Raw genomic sequence first — 16,493 nt, 5'->3', positions numbered from 1 at the left:
CCCATGGAAAGAGAAGCACTGCCAGGCTATAGCCCATGGGATCTCAAAGAGTAGGACGTGACTGAAGTGACTTAGCACGTACACAGCTTTAGGAGGACCTTATACAGAGCAATGAGGAAGGACAAGATCCCCTCAGAGAGCCAGGTCAGCTGCTCAGATGCCTTTAGCTGGCCTTTAGGGTTTCCACAATCCTCGTATCTAGGTCCTTCTTTCCTTCCGCATGGTGAATTCCAGCAGTGCTCTGTGCACCCTTCAGACTGAAGGGTGACCCAAGAGGCTATGGTTTAGCTGGCTAAGGAGGTGTAAAAGGAACTTGAACGTGCAGACTAGGATGTTCACACACATGTGCATGAGCCCTTTTCAAGGAAGGATAAAGGCAGAGGTAGGAAGAGAAGGGACTCTGACTAGGGACTGGGTCAAAGCTCACAGAACTTGAGGTTCTAAATTTGAACCTGATCTTCTAGAACCTGCTCTGATATTCTGAAGGTCTATTTATGAAGTTAGAAGGATGGGGTATACTTTACCTATCTTTGGTTAGCTTGTCTATAACTTTAGATTTTTGAATGTACAGAGCATAGGACTCTGTCTTCTCGCCCAAGCCTCAGAGTAATGGGCCTGGGAATCCTGGCCCAAGCTTGAAGGAGCTGTTTATGACACCTGCTCCCTCCCGTCTCCCTCTCCTAGCCAGCTCCTCTCGCTGGTCACTCTGCCTGACAGCACCCCTCACGCCAGTTCCCCAGGCGTGATGATGGCAATTCTTGACCATATGCTTCAAGACAAGTAGAAAGTTGCCTATTTTGGAAAGTTATGCTGTCATAATTTCCCCGCTTCCTGAAGCAGATGATTTTTAACAGTGCTACCTCCCTCGTTTCTCAGTTTGAAAATCCGACCGAAAGGGCAGCATTCAGAACTCTGCAGCCTTTCAAGGTAGGCGGTGTTGTGAGAGTACAGAGCAGTGGACAAGGGCTCTGCCGTTGTCACCTCAGCACTCCTACACCAGCCACTTTCCAGAGGCTGAGGGAAACTTCTTCCACACTCAGTGTGTGCACGTGTTCCGAGATAGCCCATGTACTTTGAAAGACACACTCAGAATTTAAAATGTTACTTCTCCATGACATCATTCTTCCTCCCCAGACTTGCTTTCTTTGTGCCAACTTCCTTATGCCAGCCTACAAATGTAATTCCAAAAAGTCTTTCATGGGATTTCATATTGTAAATATTTACAGTTAAATTTTACAAAATATTTACCAAAAAATTTACAATTAAATTAAAATTAAATATTGTAAAATATCCAAGTGAATGTTTTAATTTGGTACCACTTCTGCATCTTTCACCTGATAATATCAAAGGTATTTTCTGTTACATTATTTAGGACCCGTTGAAGAAAAACCCATGCAATAAATTCCTCTTACAATTCAGTGCCAGGAAGAATTGTAATTTTACTGGAAGAGCTGAAATGATTCATTTAGAGAGATAACAATTGACTTTCAAACTATTCTTTTTTCTTTTTTGCATTGGCTGCTAAGAATCTCAAAGTTAAATTTAATACTCATTGTAACTATCTGATTCTAGTTTCCTGAATCACTTATCTCCCTTGTTCCTTAGTTGATATACTGGTCTCACTTATTTCACCTTCAGTTTTTTACTATTCTATGTGTTTTACTGTTAAAAGTTTTTTTTTTTTTTATTAAACTTTTTCTTAATCAACAGGCTTCCCAGGTAGCGCCAGTGATAAAGAACCCACCTGCCAATGCAGGAGACATAAAAGATGTGGGTTCGATCCCTGGGTCGGGAAGATCCCTTAGAGGAGGGCACAGCAACCCACTCCAGTATTCTTGCCTGGAGAATCCCATGGACAGGGGAGCCTAGTGGGCTACGATCCATAGGGTTGCAAAGAGTTGGACACAACTAAAGTGACTTAGCACCCACGCACACATAGCTGATTAACAATGTTGTGATAGTTTCAAATGGGCAGCAAAGGGACTCAGCCATACAAATACATGTATCCATTCTCCCCGAAACTCCCTGAGTAATCCTTTTCAGAAGTAGGTAGATGTACACATTTTATTATAAATAAAAAACATAAGTTTATGCATTCTTATTTTATTAGGTATCCATTGTATAAAAGCGCTATTATAATAACCAACTCTTATGAGAACATGCGGCTTGAATTTTGGTAGCCATGAGATGAATAGTGATGCCCATTTTCTCTTTCTCTGTTTCCTTTAAGTTATAAAAGTCTGTAGAAAAGCGGACATACATCTGCATGAGCTAGCAGAGGTATTGGCTGTGGTGCTCACCATGGACATGACCCCCCCATAAGCAGTTACCCTTTAGTTTCTTGTCAATACAGGGAGGGTGTTGGACCAGTTAAGACCCCTTCTAGATTCAATGTCTTCCATTCCATGCCCCAAAACTTAACCAACTAGAGGTAGTGAACAGCATACGAATGAGATACCTCTGGTTTTCCTGTTTGGTCATTTGACATGCTCCTGGATGGTCAGCCTTCCCAGGGAGGAGACATGAGCAGTGTTTCCAGAATTGGGACAGCAAGAGTTCAACTGAGTCATGTCACAGGCAACAACCTGTCATCACTGTTGAGGGCTAATCCAGAAGCTATGGTTAGCACAGGAGCCTGTGCTGACCAAGCTTGGGTGGTAAACTTGGGGCCTTATCAGTCTCACTGCTTTCCCCAGGGTGTGCCTATATCTTCTGCTGACCTGAATGCCTACCTCTGTCTAAAGCAACTGCTTAAAAAAATAGCCAATATCACTATAGAGACACTAAAATGAGAGCCCTTGAGAAATGAATATGTGTATAGTTTCTCGTGCTGCTTGGAAAAGAGGCAACCTAATTGAAGTTTCCCATGTGTTATCTGAGCATTTACAAAGCAAGCTGCATATTGACTCAATCATGTGATTCTTCTGAGCTGTTACAGAGTTCTTCATCAACACAAAAGGGAGGTGATAGATATAGCCTAAGCTACCTTGCGGAAAACTTTAATCTTCTCAGTGATATTTCACAAGCTATTTGAGAATTACGCAAAACACAAAAGGCTTTTATTCCCATCTTACTTTCATGCCATCAATTCAGGGTATATTGAGAATATTTTTCCTTTGTATCCTGAGAGGGGTTTGATTGCTCTTTAGGACTCATATTTTCAGTGAATGATGTGAGTGACCAATAATGTGATTAAGTTTCCACACTGTTATCACTTCCTATGTGCCTGGAGCTTTTTGTGCCTTATTTATCATTTATATGACAACTCTGCAATATAAATATTATTACCATCACATAACCCTCATTGCACAAATTTTGAAACTGAGGCCTATAAAAGTTAAGTGGCAAGCTGAAAGCCACATGACAGGTAAGTGCTACATCTGGGATTCTGGCCAAGATCTGCCTAGATCCAAAATGCATGCTATTTCCACTATGGAGCACCTTCTCCCAACCCTCAGTCCTGTTATTTCCAGACTAAGAAAGAACCTTTCGCTCATTCATTCATCCATTCAAATATCTGCTTCGCACAATCAGTGTACCAGGTCTTCTATACAATGCAAGAAGAAGAAGATACGGTCCCTGCCCCTAGAGAAACCACTCTATTTTCTTCCATGCCACAGTTAATCATTAATAATAAAATAACTGTGCTCTCTGAATATTTAAAATTAATTATATCACTTAATATGTTTTTATATTCCATCTCATCCCTAAGGAAAGATTTTAGGAGGCTCCTTTCAAAAACAGAAGCAAATATTTAGATATATAGGGAGAGACTTCCCATTTCACTAGATTTGCTTTGGGTCTTATGAAATGATGAAAAAGCTACCTTTTGTCTTGCTCAGACGGGGCTAGAAGGGTACAGTCCACATAACATCTCAGGAAATTCAGGGCAGCGAGTCAGCTTTTGGGAGGCTAAAAACCAAATAGTTGGAAAAGGTTCTGGGTAAGTTTCTTAACTAATGAAGTATTTCTATATCTACTGTAAAGAACATTACAGTAGCTGAATCAAGCAGTAGATATAATTAATAATACAATTTTCAAATGTCAACTCATTAATTCAAGCTGACTGTCATAGAATGTTACTTGGACAATTAACAAATGGGCTTCATGTTGCAGTGTGACCTAGGTAATAATAGGGATATTGAATATATTAACACCTCAGGTAGTCTTTTATGAGTGAGGCCATTTTGAAACATAATCGCTGTTGACTAGTACAAGCCTGGAAAGGATTCAGCACCTTGAAAGACAAGTGCAATTTCATACCTATTGAAACTGCGATTCACCTAATGATACTGTTCAACTGCAGTCAGGTAAAGGAAATCAACCCTGAATATTCGTTGGAGGGACTGATGCTGAAGCTGAAGCTCCAATACTTTGACTACCTGATGCGAAGAGCCAACTCACTGGAAAAGACCTTGATGCTGGGAAATGTGGAGGGTAGGCGAAGAAGGGGGCAACAGAGGATGAGATGGTTGGATGGGATCACTGGCTCAACCGACATGAGTTTGAGCAAACTCTGGGAGATGGTGATGGACAGGGAAGCCTGGCATGCTGCAGTCCATGGGGTTGCAAAGAGTCAGACACAACTGAGTGACTGAACAACAACTGGGCCTGGGAGCATCCCTCAGCAGGCAGGGGAGAGGTCAAGGTGACTGTGTCAGTCAGGGCGAAGGCAGGGCTCGCCTGCTGTTCCAGAGCCAGCCAGCACTGCTGAGGCGGCAGCCCAGACACAGGGGCTGGGGACCTGGGAAGTGGGTGCCATTATGGAAGAGACGAAGATGGAGTTTCTCTGAGTCCAGCCTGCGTGGAAAGCACTGGCATCAAGTGTGTACCTAGATGAGATGAATTCTCTTCTTGAGATCACAGGCAGGGTGCCCAGTGATGGCAACAGAGCCCCAGAAGGCAGGAACCACAAGATGGCCAGTTTAATGGGGAAGTTATTGGAAGAGCTTAATGCAATCCCATCACCAAATGGTGCTTCAGACAGGAGTACCATTTAGCCAGTAACAGTCAGATCAAAAGGCTGCACCTGCAATTTTTAAAATTCAGCAAGTCATTTCAAAAATATTAGAACAATTTGATGGATCATTTGCACAATTTATTTGCCTTGGTGAGCAGTCCCCTGGTGGCTCAGATAGCAAAGAATCTGCCTACAATGCAGGAGTTCAGTTCAGTTCAGTCACTCAGTTGTGTCCGACTCTTTGCGACCCTATGGACTGTAGCATACCAGGCTTCCCTGTTCAATCCCTGGGTCAGGAAGATCCCCTGGAGAAGGGAATGGCCACCCACTCCAGTATTCTTGCCTGATGGATTCCATGGGCAGAGGAGCCTGGCAGTCTATAGCCCATGGGATCACAAAGAATCAGACACCACTGAGCAACTAAAATTTTCACTTTCACTTACACCATTTATTTGGCTTGGTGAACAGTTGTATACTACATCGTTCAATTGATTTAGAGAATAGAAAAAAATTTTATAAATGTTGGATTTATATACTAACTTATATTTGAATATCACTCATGGGAAGGCCCCACAGTGGGGTCAGCAAAAGGCCCAGTGGCTGTCTGCACTCCAGGAGGGGGCACATTTCTAAGCAAGACTGCCCTGAGAGAGCCAGTCAGAAGAGGACTGCCAACCAGACATCCTGCCAAGAATTATGCAAAGTCATGGCTCTGAGCCATATATATATCAAGAATGCATCCTTTCCTAATGCCTATTACATCAGTGTTAGAGCAAATGTGTTCCTTTCATTGCTAAGGTAATAATTCGCAGATGGCAGCTAGCTCTTTGAATCCTTGAGCCATTACTTTTAGAATGCTCTGTGGCCACTGAGTCTGTGAACTGCTCCAAGGCTCTTTTCTTCTCCAAAAGCTCTTGGGTGTGTGAGCAAGTGATTCCTGTGTGTGTGTGTATGTGTGTGTGTGTGTGTGTGTGTGTGTGTGTGTGTGTGTGTGTTAGTTGCTCAGTCGTGTCCGACTCTTTGTGACCACACGGACTGTAGCCCACCAGGCCCCTCAGTCCGTGGAATTCTCCAGGCAACAATACTAGAGTGGATAGCCATTTGCTTCTCCAGGGGATCTTCCCGACCCAGAGATCGAACCCCAGTCTCCCACATTGCAGGCAGATTCTTTACCATCTGAGCCACCAGGGAAGCCCTAAGTGATTCCTACTCCTTAGACATAAGGTAGAAAGTTTTTTAAAAAGAATTCTACAAGAATAAAGAAACCAAATCTCTGAGCAAAGCAATCTGTCTTGCTAAAAAATTATTAAACCAAACCAAAATATATAGACATTCTTTCCTATATAGGGTCCCTTGATAGTTAGGAAATAATATTTTTTTGTTACACAGAATTTACTGGAATTTTAAAAAGAAATAGGTAATTATTAAAATCTTCACCCTTAAAGTGATTTTTGTTGACCCTATAAAGTAATCACCGTAGAGACGGGAATTGAGGTTGCCTGAATGGAAAGCTGACTCTGGAACAGAAAGGCTCTATTCAATCAAGTTCTGAAAGAAGTGACTGACGCAGAGACTGAACCACTTCAAGAACTTGCTCTGATTACAGACTCTGGTTGATGGTTCTATCCAGAGTTCTTGTTAAAAGATGTAGGATTGAATTCTAAGCTGATATTCTAATTTTTATCCCAGAGCAAACATCACATGGTAAAAGGCATTATAATGGACAGTTGCAGGTTAAGCTGAATATTTTTAAAGCAAATTCTTCTTGGACCCATAGAGGAGTCAAATATTTGTTTACTCGCTCTTGAAATTACATATACTTACTGAGTACCGCAGAGAAAAATGGCTAGAGACTTTGTAATTGGTGTAAGGGAAATAGTGGGGTTTTTTTCCCCCTCTAATAAAGGGCTTTTTAACACTGTGGTCAGACTTTCTCAGATTGTGGTTGAGGAATCACTGTGATGCCTGTTAAAATGAAAACTCCTGTGCCCCACCTCCCATATATTGAATGATGCTCTGAGAATGGAGTTTGGAGAATATGCATATTGACAAGGACAGACTATTAAGAACAGTGAGATTTGAGAACATCTGTTCTTTGAGACAGGGACTGATAACATTCATTCATTCATCTATTCAATTATTCACTTGTTCACTCCACAACCATTTATTGAATGCATTCTCCTGAGTATTGGGCATATAGAAATAAATAGAATACAGTTTATGTTTTTCAGCAGCTTAAGATCCAGATTTAATTTGCACCAGTGTTTCTCAGATGAAAGCAATATAATCCCTCAGGAGACATTTGGCAATTTCTGGAAACATTTTTCCAGGAGATACCAGGAAGCTGCCATAAATCCTAGAGTGCACAGTTCCCTCCCTGGTTGAAACAAGAATGTCCCATTCCAAAATGCGAGTAGTGCTGAGGCTGAGAAATCACAATTTTTCACTGTCCTGATTCATTCACCCAGGCCAAGCATTAGAGTTACCTAGAAGCTTTGCAAATACCCACATCCTCCAAATTATTGTCTAACAAATGTACATCTGTAATCTGTGGGCTGTGATCATTAGATGAGTTAAACAAATCTTGCTTAACAATGTGGACAACAGAAGGAACTTTCATCTGTGCCATATAAAGGCCCCACTGATGTGATACAGTTACTCTACCAACATAATTTTATAAATAAAGACATGCTATCAAACTGATTTGGTTTATCTCTACATTCCCACTTAACCAATAGTCCAGATATATTGTTTAATAGACAACTTACCATCCTTAAAAAATATTGTGACTTTCAGCCAAGATGGCATTTACAGCAGGGATTGGATTTATCTTCTCATCTGAAATAATGACAACAACAAAAAAAACCCAGACCAAATACAAGAAAAAGCTCTTTTGAAGACACTGAATACTAGGCAACAAAGGACAGAGATCCTGGTGGTAAAAAAATCAAATGTGATGAGTCCTGTGACTACTTCTAGCTTGCTGCCTGGAGAGTTTCTAAGCTGTCATGTAGGGAGGGAAAATGCAGGTGATACCCAGCAAACATCTTGAATGGAGGAGACATTGCTTAGAGTTCAAGAAGACCAAAGAGGCTATACTTTGCAGGATAGAGTTCCAGAGAGAAGAATGCTGCTCAGAGAGAGAACTATAGAAATCTACTCAGGAATCCCCTCAAGGATTCAGCTGAGTACTGGTCACCACGTGCACTGGAGGCTGGGAAAGGAGCCACCTGGGAGGATTAGAGGCAGCAGTATCTGAAGCTCACACAGGACGTGGAACAAGGCTGGTTCCAACCGGCCCGAGTGGAAACCCTTGTGATTCCTGGGACACTGGGTAGAGCATACAGAGGGGTTTGTCTCAATAGCAAAGAGTAATTAACCCTAGATGAGCACTGGACCATTCCCAGTTAACACATTTTAAAAACAAAATCCAAAAGGATCAAACTGTTCCTAAGTAACTTAACTGCATCCCTAAACAAAGGTCAAGAATACTTACTGACACAGATATGGTAATTAGTAGACAAGAAAACTAAGAGACTTACTATAGCTGTACGCCATATGTTTAAGAAGTTAAATAGAGCTATGGATGATATAAATAAAATTATACAATAATACATTAAAGGGCTTCCCTGGTAGCTCAGCTGGTAAAAAGTCCACCTGCAAGGCAGAAGACCCTGGTTTGATCCCTGGGTTGGGAAGATCCCCTGGAGAAGGGAAAGGCTCCAGTATTCTGGCCTGGAGAATTCCATGGACTGTATCATCCATGGGGTCACAAAGAGTCGGACACGACTGAGCCACTTTCACTTTCACTTTCACTTTCAGTACATTAAAAAGGATAATACTTTATAGCCAAGTGGAATTTATCTTGGGAATACAAGGTAGGTTTATCATTTAAAAACCAGTCAATGTAATTCACCGTGTGTGTGTGTGCTCAGTGCTCAGTCGTGTCCGACCCTTTGTGACCCCTTGGACTGTAGCCCGCCAGGCTCCTCTGTCCACGGGAATTTTTCAGGCAAGAATACTGGTTTGCATCTCAGTTCATGCAAACAAATGCATTTAACAAAGTCCAACATTCATTCAGGTTAATAACTTTCAGCAAATTAGGATTAGAAAGGAACTTCCTAAACTCCTTGTAAATGACATCTACAAAATCCTACAGCTCACATTATATCTAATAATAAATGTTTTCTCCCCAAGGTCAGAAACAAGTCATTCTCACCACTTTTGTTCAGCATTGTACTGAAAGTTCTAGCCAATGGAAAAAGAAAGGAGAAAGTAATAAGATGCACCCAGATTAGAAAACAAGTACAATTGTCTTTCTCACTGAGGACATAATAATGTAGACTATTGACGTAATAAACTATGGAGACTCTCCAAAGTTCAAGAACTAAACATTATCCAATTATAAGACTTACTTTAAAGCTACGCTGTTCAAACGAGTGTGGTATTGGTGTCAAGTTATACAAATATATAAATGGAATAGAGAATCCAGAAACACATTTATCCAAATGTGGAAAACATTTTGACAAAAGCATAGAGGCAAATCAGTGGAGAAAAGATAGCCTGGAACAATATGACAGTCTGGTACTAGAAAAATCAGATATCTATAGCAGAAAATAAACTTGAAAGCATACCTAATATCATATGGAGCAATTAACACAAAATAGATCATAGACCTAAATGTAAAACCTAAAATTGTAAATATTCTTGAAGAAAACAGGAGAAATCCTTTCTAACCTTGGGTCAGACAAGATTTCTTAAATAGATCAATAACATCAAAAGTATGATTCATTGATTTTGTTTTATGAGTTCACTTTCTGGGTTTGCTTTTGATTCCAAGTTAGGTTATTATGTGCTTAGTCACTCGGTCATGTCTGGCTCTTTGTGACCCCATGGCCTGTAGCCCGCCAGGCTCCTCTGTCCATTGAGTTTTCCAGCCAAGAATACTGGAGTGGGTAGCCATTTCCTTCTGCAGGGGATCTTTCCAATCCAGGGATTGAACCCACATCTGAATGAGGTAGCCTCCTCATTGCAGGAAGATTCTTTACTGCTGAGCCACATTTCCTTTGCAAGCCTAATTTAACTCCCAACTGTGAAAGTATTTCTACTTAATTTTTGCTTTGATTTGATTCTGCTAAGGGCTACAGCATTCTGCCTGGGTAAAACTAGATTTCGTTTGTTAGGGGTACAGAACTGGTATTTTGATTTCTCACAGGACACTTTTCCCCTCTAAAAGCTCTACAAAAGGTGTATTTCTTTATCTTTCATCTGCTTTGATGGGAATATGAATTACTCCTTGTCGCTGAGGGAACACTGCCCAGATGCCCAGCTTTCCTCAAATGGTCTTGGGTCCAGCTTCCTATCTTGAGCAGCTCCAAGTCAATTCTTAGCTACCCATGTACTTGTTAAAGTCCTATCCTCAACCACAGCCCCAGCTGTCAGGGTAACTGTCCACATCCAACTCCAGGTCCCCAAAGCAACTGGTCACTGCTATAGATTTGAGGTCTTTCTTCACTTTTCAACCAGAGACTTCTATCTCTTTTTGTATTATTTGTCTTTAAAATATTTCCTTTGCTATATTTTAGCCAGTATTTCTATGTGTTCCCAGTGGGAAGGTTAACAGTGGCAGGGGTTTCTTTTGTCTCATTACTCTGTGTATCTGTCCAAGTTCCTCAGCGAGACCATAAGGCTCTCAGAGGGAAGGGATCATGTCTTAGAACTTTTAGTGTTCAATCTCCGGCCTACTATATCCTCAATAATTATTTTATGGTGAATAGTACTGTGTTAGGCTCACCAATGTTCACTGGTTGAAGGTTGAATGAAAGTAAATGGAAAAAAATCTTATTTTGTACACTTCACTGCACCTAGCACAGTACCACCTACAGCCTCCTTTTCATAGTACTTAAAATATTTTCTAATCCTAAATCAACAGTTTTCAACTTTTTTCATCCCCAACTCACCTGAGGTACATTATTATTTCCAATTGTATTTGGCTTACCTAACTGTCACTTTGGGTGGGGGTAGATAAGATGCCTTATATCAGAATCTTGGGCCAGGTGTATGGTTTTAAAATTCCTTCTTCACCCACCTCCCACCATCCTGGTTGAAAATCACTGCCTTAGTCATACAGAAAAACTTCTGAAAAGCACTTCTCAACTACACTAAAATTTCCTAAAGTTCATTATTCATTTTTCATCAACACATGCTTGGAATGGTCAGGCATGAACAAGCATTAATGCTTTAATTGGCTTCCCCGAAGCCATACAGAAGCCTAATGGAGTGATATAGCACATATGGGCCATTTGACTTCCATTTTTCTCAATGTGCTATCAAACATGCAAACGTTTGGTTACCATACTGCATTTATCTGGGTATCCAACTACAAGTATGTATTAAACTGTGTTGCAAATCATGCATGTAGAAATTAATAGGGCCAGGGTCTCGATACAGAGAATAAAGGCTTGGATTTTTTTTTTTTCAAAAACACAGAATTTTACCAGATGTGATATTTCAAGGAGTGTTTTCCTAATATAACCATTCTCTTACAGAGAAGGGATTTCCAATATGATATGATGCTTAAAGTGTTAGGCAGAGCTTCTAAAAGCCCTGCTTCCTTATGCCATGAATAAACAGCCCAGAAGTTTGTAAAAAGGCCTTATGCCATCTGAACATATTAGTCTCCTGGCTGTCTTTATCAGAATATGTATGCACTTCCTTGCTGAATATTCACTGGCATAATTCCCAGCCAGGAAAGCCTCACAGCCATCTGCTCTATCTCTGGTACCCTGCCTATGTGCCAGGGGGATAGAAATCTTCCCCTAAGTACTACTTAGGTGTTTGGACTACTGTAAAAAAAAAAAAAAAAAAAAGGAATGTAGAAAAATTATGTGCTCAACACACGTGGGCTGTTTCTGTGTTATGATATTTTATTACTCTTTGCTTTCCTGCGTTTTCAAATTAATTCTACTAGCTGTAAACATGCACAGATGGAGGGTGGAGGGATGAAGGAAGAACAGCTGCCTGAAGGCAATGATGGGTAAGGGGAAAGCCCTGGGTAAGGAGCTGTGTCTTGTCTCTGTTCTACCTTTAACTGAAGGTGCAACCCTGAGCAAGTCACTTCTACCTTTGACTTTCCTTATGTCATATTAAAAAGGAAAGGCCTCCCACAAGCTGGAACTTACAACACTGGCAAAACAACAAAAAAATTAGAGCATGAAAAACAAATCCATGGCTTCCCTGGTGGTCCAGTGGCTGAAAATCTGTCTTGCAATGCAAGGGACACCAGTTCAATCCCTGGTCCAGGAAAATCCCACATGCCGCAGAGCAACTCAGCTGATGAACAAAAACTACTGAAGCCCTAGAAGCAATGCTCTGCAACAAGAGAAGCCACCTCAATAAGAAGCCCTTGCACCACAATAAAGAGGAGCACCCACTCACCACAACCTAGAGAAAGCCTGTGCGCAGCACTGAAGACCCACTTCAGCCAAAAAAACCAAAATAAATAAATCTTTTAAAAAATCCAAACGATACATGACTGACTCATGATTCACATGAGTCAAAACCCTCACCTACCAAACCATTTGCAATAGTTACAGAAAAAGACTAACATCCCCAACAAAGAACTCCTACAGAGTGATGAAAAGAAAAACACAGATAACCCATAAAAATTATCAAAGGACATGATAAGTTTCAGAGAACATGAAAAGTGAACGACCAATAAATGACAACATGCTCTCGAATGGTCAAAAACTGTAAAAATAAAAGCATCATTGGGACACCATATTTTTATGCATCTGACTAGCAAATAGGAAAGAAAGAAAAAAGAATACTTAATGCTTGGTGCTGGTGCGCATGGAGGGACACTTTCCCACACTGCAGTGGGAATGTATACTCATACAAACTCTTAGGAAAGGAATTCAACAACGCTTATCAACTTCTCCAACAATCGTGTTTGCGGCAATCTACCCTACAGAAACAGACGCAATGTTGTATAAATACACATGTATGGACACTTTCATTGCAGAGTTGGGGGGAGGCGGAACAGAAGATAACCTGACTCTTCATCAGTAGAGAAATGATTGAATAAATTACTCTATGTCAGTGGTTCTCAACTGGGAAGGATTTTGCTCCTCAGGGAACATTTGATTGTCACAATTCAGGGCTAAGTGCTACTGACATTTAAGGAGAAGGTGCCACAGGTATCACTAAACATCTTACAGTGCACAGGACAATGACCCTAAACAAAGAATTACCTGATCCAAAATATCAATAATGCCAAGATTAAGAAATTTTTATTGTGTGTATATATAAAAGCTGAAAGTGAGTCCTTGAGAAAATATTAAGTTAAAAAGTTACAGAGTAACTTTTAATATTCTACTTTTTTACAATATTAGAAAATAATGCCAAACACACACACACACACTTATTTGCATGAGCATGGTATAAAATATGGAAGTATTTTTTACCAAACTGGTAACACGGCTTACCTTGGGAAGGACCAGGAAAAGTTGCATGGGAAGAAATATATACCCCCACATGCCTTAGCAATTGAACAACAACAACACACACATACATACCCAAACACACATGGGCTCCTGTATTCTGGTTCTGAGATAGCTGAATGGCTATCATGTGGGATTGCTTTAAAATTTGTATATTTTCTTTGCAAATAAATTTGCACCACTTTTTTAGATCCCACATATAAGCAATATTACGCAACATTTGTTGTTCTCTTTCTGACTTACTTCTGCATGTCAATATTTAATACAGTCTCAGATGTAGGGAACAAATTTATGGTTACCAAGAGGTGGGGGAGGGAGACAAATTAGGAGATTGGAATTGAAATATATACATTCAGTTCAATCGCTCAGTTGTGTCCGACTCTTTGCGATCCCATGGACTGCAGCACACCAGGCTTCCCTGTCCATCACCAACTCCTGGAGCTTACTCAAACTCATGTCCATTGAGTCAGTGATGCCATCCAACCATCTCATCCTCTGTTTTCCCCTTCTCCTGCCTTCAATCTTTCCCACCATCAGGGTCTTTTCCAATCAGTCAGTTCTTCTCATCAGGTGGCCAAAGTATTGGAGTTCAGCTTCAGCATTAGTCCTGCCAATGAATATTCAGGACTGATTTCCTTTAGGATGGACTGGTTGGATCTCCTTGCAGTCCAAGAAACTCTCAAGAGTCTTCTCCAACACCACAGTTCAAAAGCATCCATTCTTAGGTGCTCAGATTTCTTTATAGTCCAACTCTCACATCTGTACATGACTAGTGGAAAAACCATAGCTTTGATGAGATGGACCTTTGTTGGCAAAGTAATGTCTCTGCTTTTTAATATGCTGTCTAGGTTGGTCAAAGCTTTTCTTCCAAGGAACAAGCATCTTAATTTCATGGCTACAGTCACCATCTGCAGTGATTTTGGAGCCCAGAAAAATAGTCTCTCACTGTTTCCACTGTTTCTTCATCTATTTGCCATGAAGTGATGGGACTGTATGCCATGATCTTAGTTTTCTGAATGTTGAGCTTTAAGCCAACTTTTTCACTCTCCTCTTTCACTTTCATCAAGAGGCTCTTTAGTTCTTCTTCACTTTCTGCCATAAGGGTGGTGTCATCTGCATATCTGAGGTTATTGATATTTCTCCCGGTAGTCTTGATTCCAGCTTGTGCTTCATCCAGCCTGGCATTTCGCATGATGTACTCTGCATAGAAGTTAAATAAGCAGCGTGACAATATACAGCCTTGACGTACTCCTTTCTCTATTTGGAGCCAGTCTGTTGTTCCATGTCCAGTTCTAACTTTTGCTTCCTGATCTGCATACAGATTTCTCAAGAGGCAGGTCAGGTGGTCTGGTATTCTCATCTCTTTAAGAATTTTCCACAGTTTTTTGTGATATATACATTACGTTATTAATATATACATTCAGTTCAGTTCAGTCGCTCAGTCGTATCCGACTCTTTGCGACTCCATGAATCGCAGCACGCCAGGCCTCCCTGTCCATCATCAACTCCCAGAGTTTACCCAAACCCACGTCCATCGAGTCGGTGATGCCACCCAACCATCTCATCCTCTGTTGTCCCCTTCTCCTCCTGCCCCTAATCCTTCCCAGCATTAGGGTCTTTTCCAATGAGTCAACCCTTCGCATGAGGTGGCCAAAGTATTGGAGTTTCAGCTTCAACATCAGTCCTTCCAGTGAACACCCAGGACTGATCTCCTTTAGGATGGACTGGTTGGATCTCCTTGCAGTCCAAGGGACTCTCAAGAGTCTTCTCCAACACCACAGTTCAAAAGCATCAATTCTTTGGCACTTAGCTTTCTTCACGGTCCAACTCTCACACCCATACGTGACCACTGGAAAAACCATAGCCTTGACTAGACAGATAACTAGTAAGAACCTACTGTATAGCACAGGGAACTCTACTCAATGATCTGCAGTGGCCTAAATGAGAAGGAAATCTAAGAAAGAGGGGATACATGTATTTGTATCAGGAGAACCTAGTTCAATTCCTGGGTTGGGAAGATCCACTGGAGAAGGGATAGGATACCCACTCCAGTATTCTTTGGCTTCCCTGGTGGCTCAGCTGGTAAAGAATCTGCCTGCAGTGCTGGAGGCCTGGGTTTGATCCCTTGGTTAGGAAGATCTCCTGAAGAAGGGAAAAGCTACCCACTCCAGTATTCTGGGCTGGAGAATTCCATGGACTGTATCCATGGGGTTACAAAGAGTCGGACACGACTGAGCCACTTTCACTATGTATACGTATAACTGATTCACTTGGCTATAGAACAGAAACTAACACAGCATTGTAAAGCAACTACACTCTGATAAAAAAAGAGATGCAGTTATGATTAACAACAATTTTATCATGCTATATATTATATTATGTATAAATTAATAGCTTCAACATTGATATAATTAAAAATTTTCAAAATTTGTATTTCTTGACCATAGTCTGGATTTCTGGGATCCAGCACCATAGATATGAACATTTAAAAGCTTTTGAATTTCCCCCCAACCCCAAATTTTTCCTTCAGAAAAGAAGGGGCTGACTTCTATTTAAGTTCTTACAAAGTACCTTCTGTCATGGGGGCTCTCTCAATTACTTTATTTTGGCAGCAAAGTAATGTTTGGTAGAAAATATAGTAGCCTGAAAACCAAGAGGAGTGTTTATGGGGCTCATCTGACAGAATCTTGTTATCTCCTCAGGTGGCAGGCAGAGATACCCTCAGGAGAGCACCCAGCCCATCATAGGGCCCCCACTCCCATGACTTGCTCCAAACCCAGTTAACACTCAAGGGTCTCACATCCAAACCCCATCAAATCAGGGACCAGGGCTTCAGCATATGAACTGGGGAGGGACACAAATGTCCAGTCCATAACAATGGCCTTGTGTGTGCATGTTAAGTCGCTTCAGTAGTGTCTGACTCTTTGCGACACTATGGACTGCAGCCTGCCAGGCTCCTCTGTCCATGAGATTCTCCAAGCAAGAACACCGGAGTGGGTTGCCATGCCCTCTTCCAGGGGATCTTCCCGACC

General features: G+C 41.2%; 1 protein-coding gene across 1 annotated transcript in view; it reads right to left on the bottom strand.

The window, feature by feature from the left end:
* The window catches only part of SV2C (synaptic vesicle glycoprotein 2C), a 275,854-nt gene that overhangs the window by 239,356 nt on the left and 20,005 nt on the right, over positions 1-16,493 (bottom strand). Inside the window, exon 2 of the mRNA XM_081513944.1 lies at positions 3,827-3,912. The gene's annotated coding sequence lies outside the window, so the exon portion shown is untranslated. The remainder of the gene's footprint in view (positions 1-3,826; positions 3,913-16,493) is intronic.

The sequence above is a fragment of the Giraffa tippelskirchi genome, chromosome 7 (assembly GCF_054371585.1).
Source record: "Giraffa tippelskirchi isolate mGirTip1 chromosome 7, T2T-mGirTip1v1.2.pri, whole genome shotgun sequence".
Lineage (NCBI taxonomy): Eukaryota > Metazoa > Chordata > Mammalia > Artiodactyla > Giraffidae > Giraffa > Giraffa tippelskirchi.
This window is presented reverse-complemented; position numbering and strand designations above follow the sequence as displayed.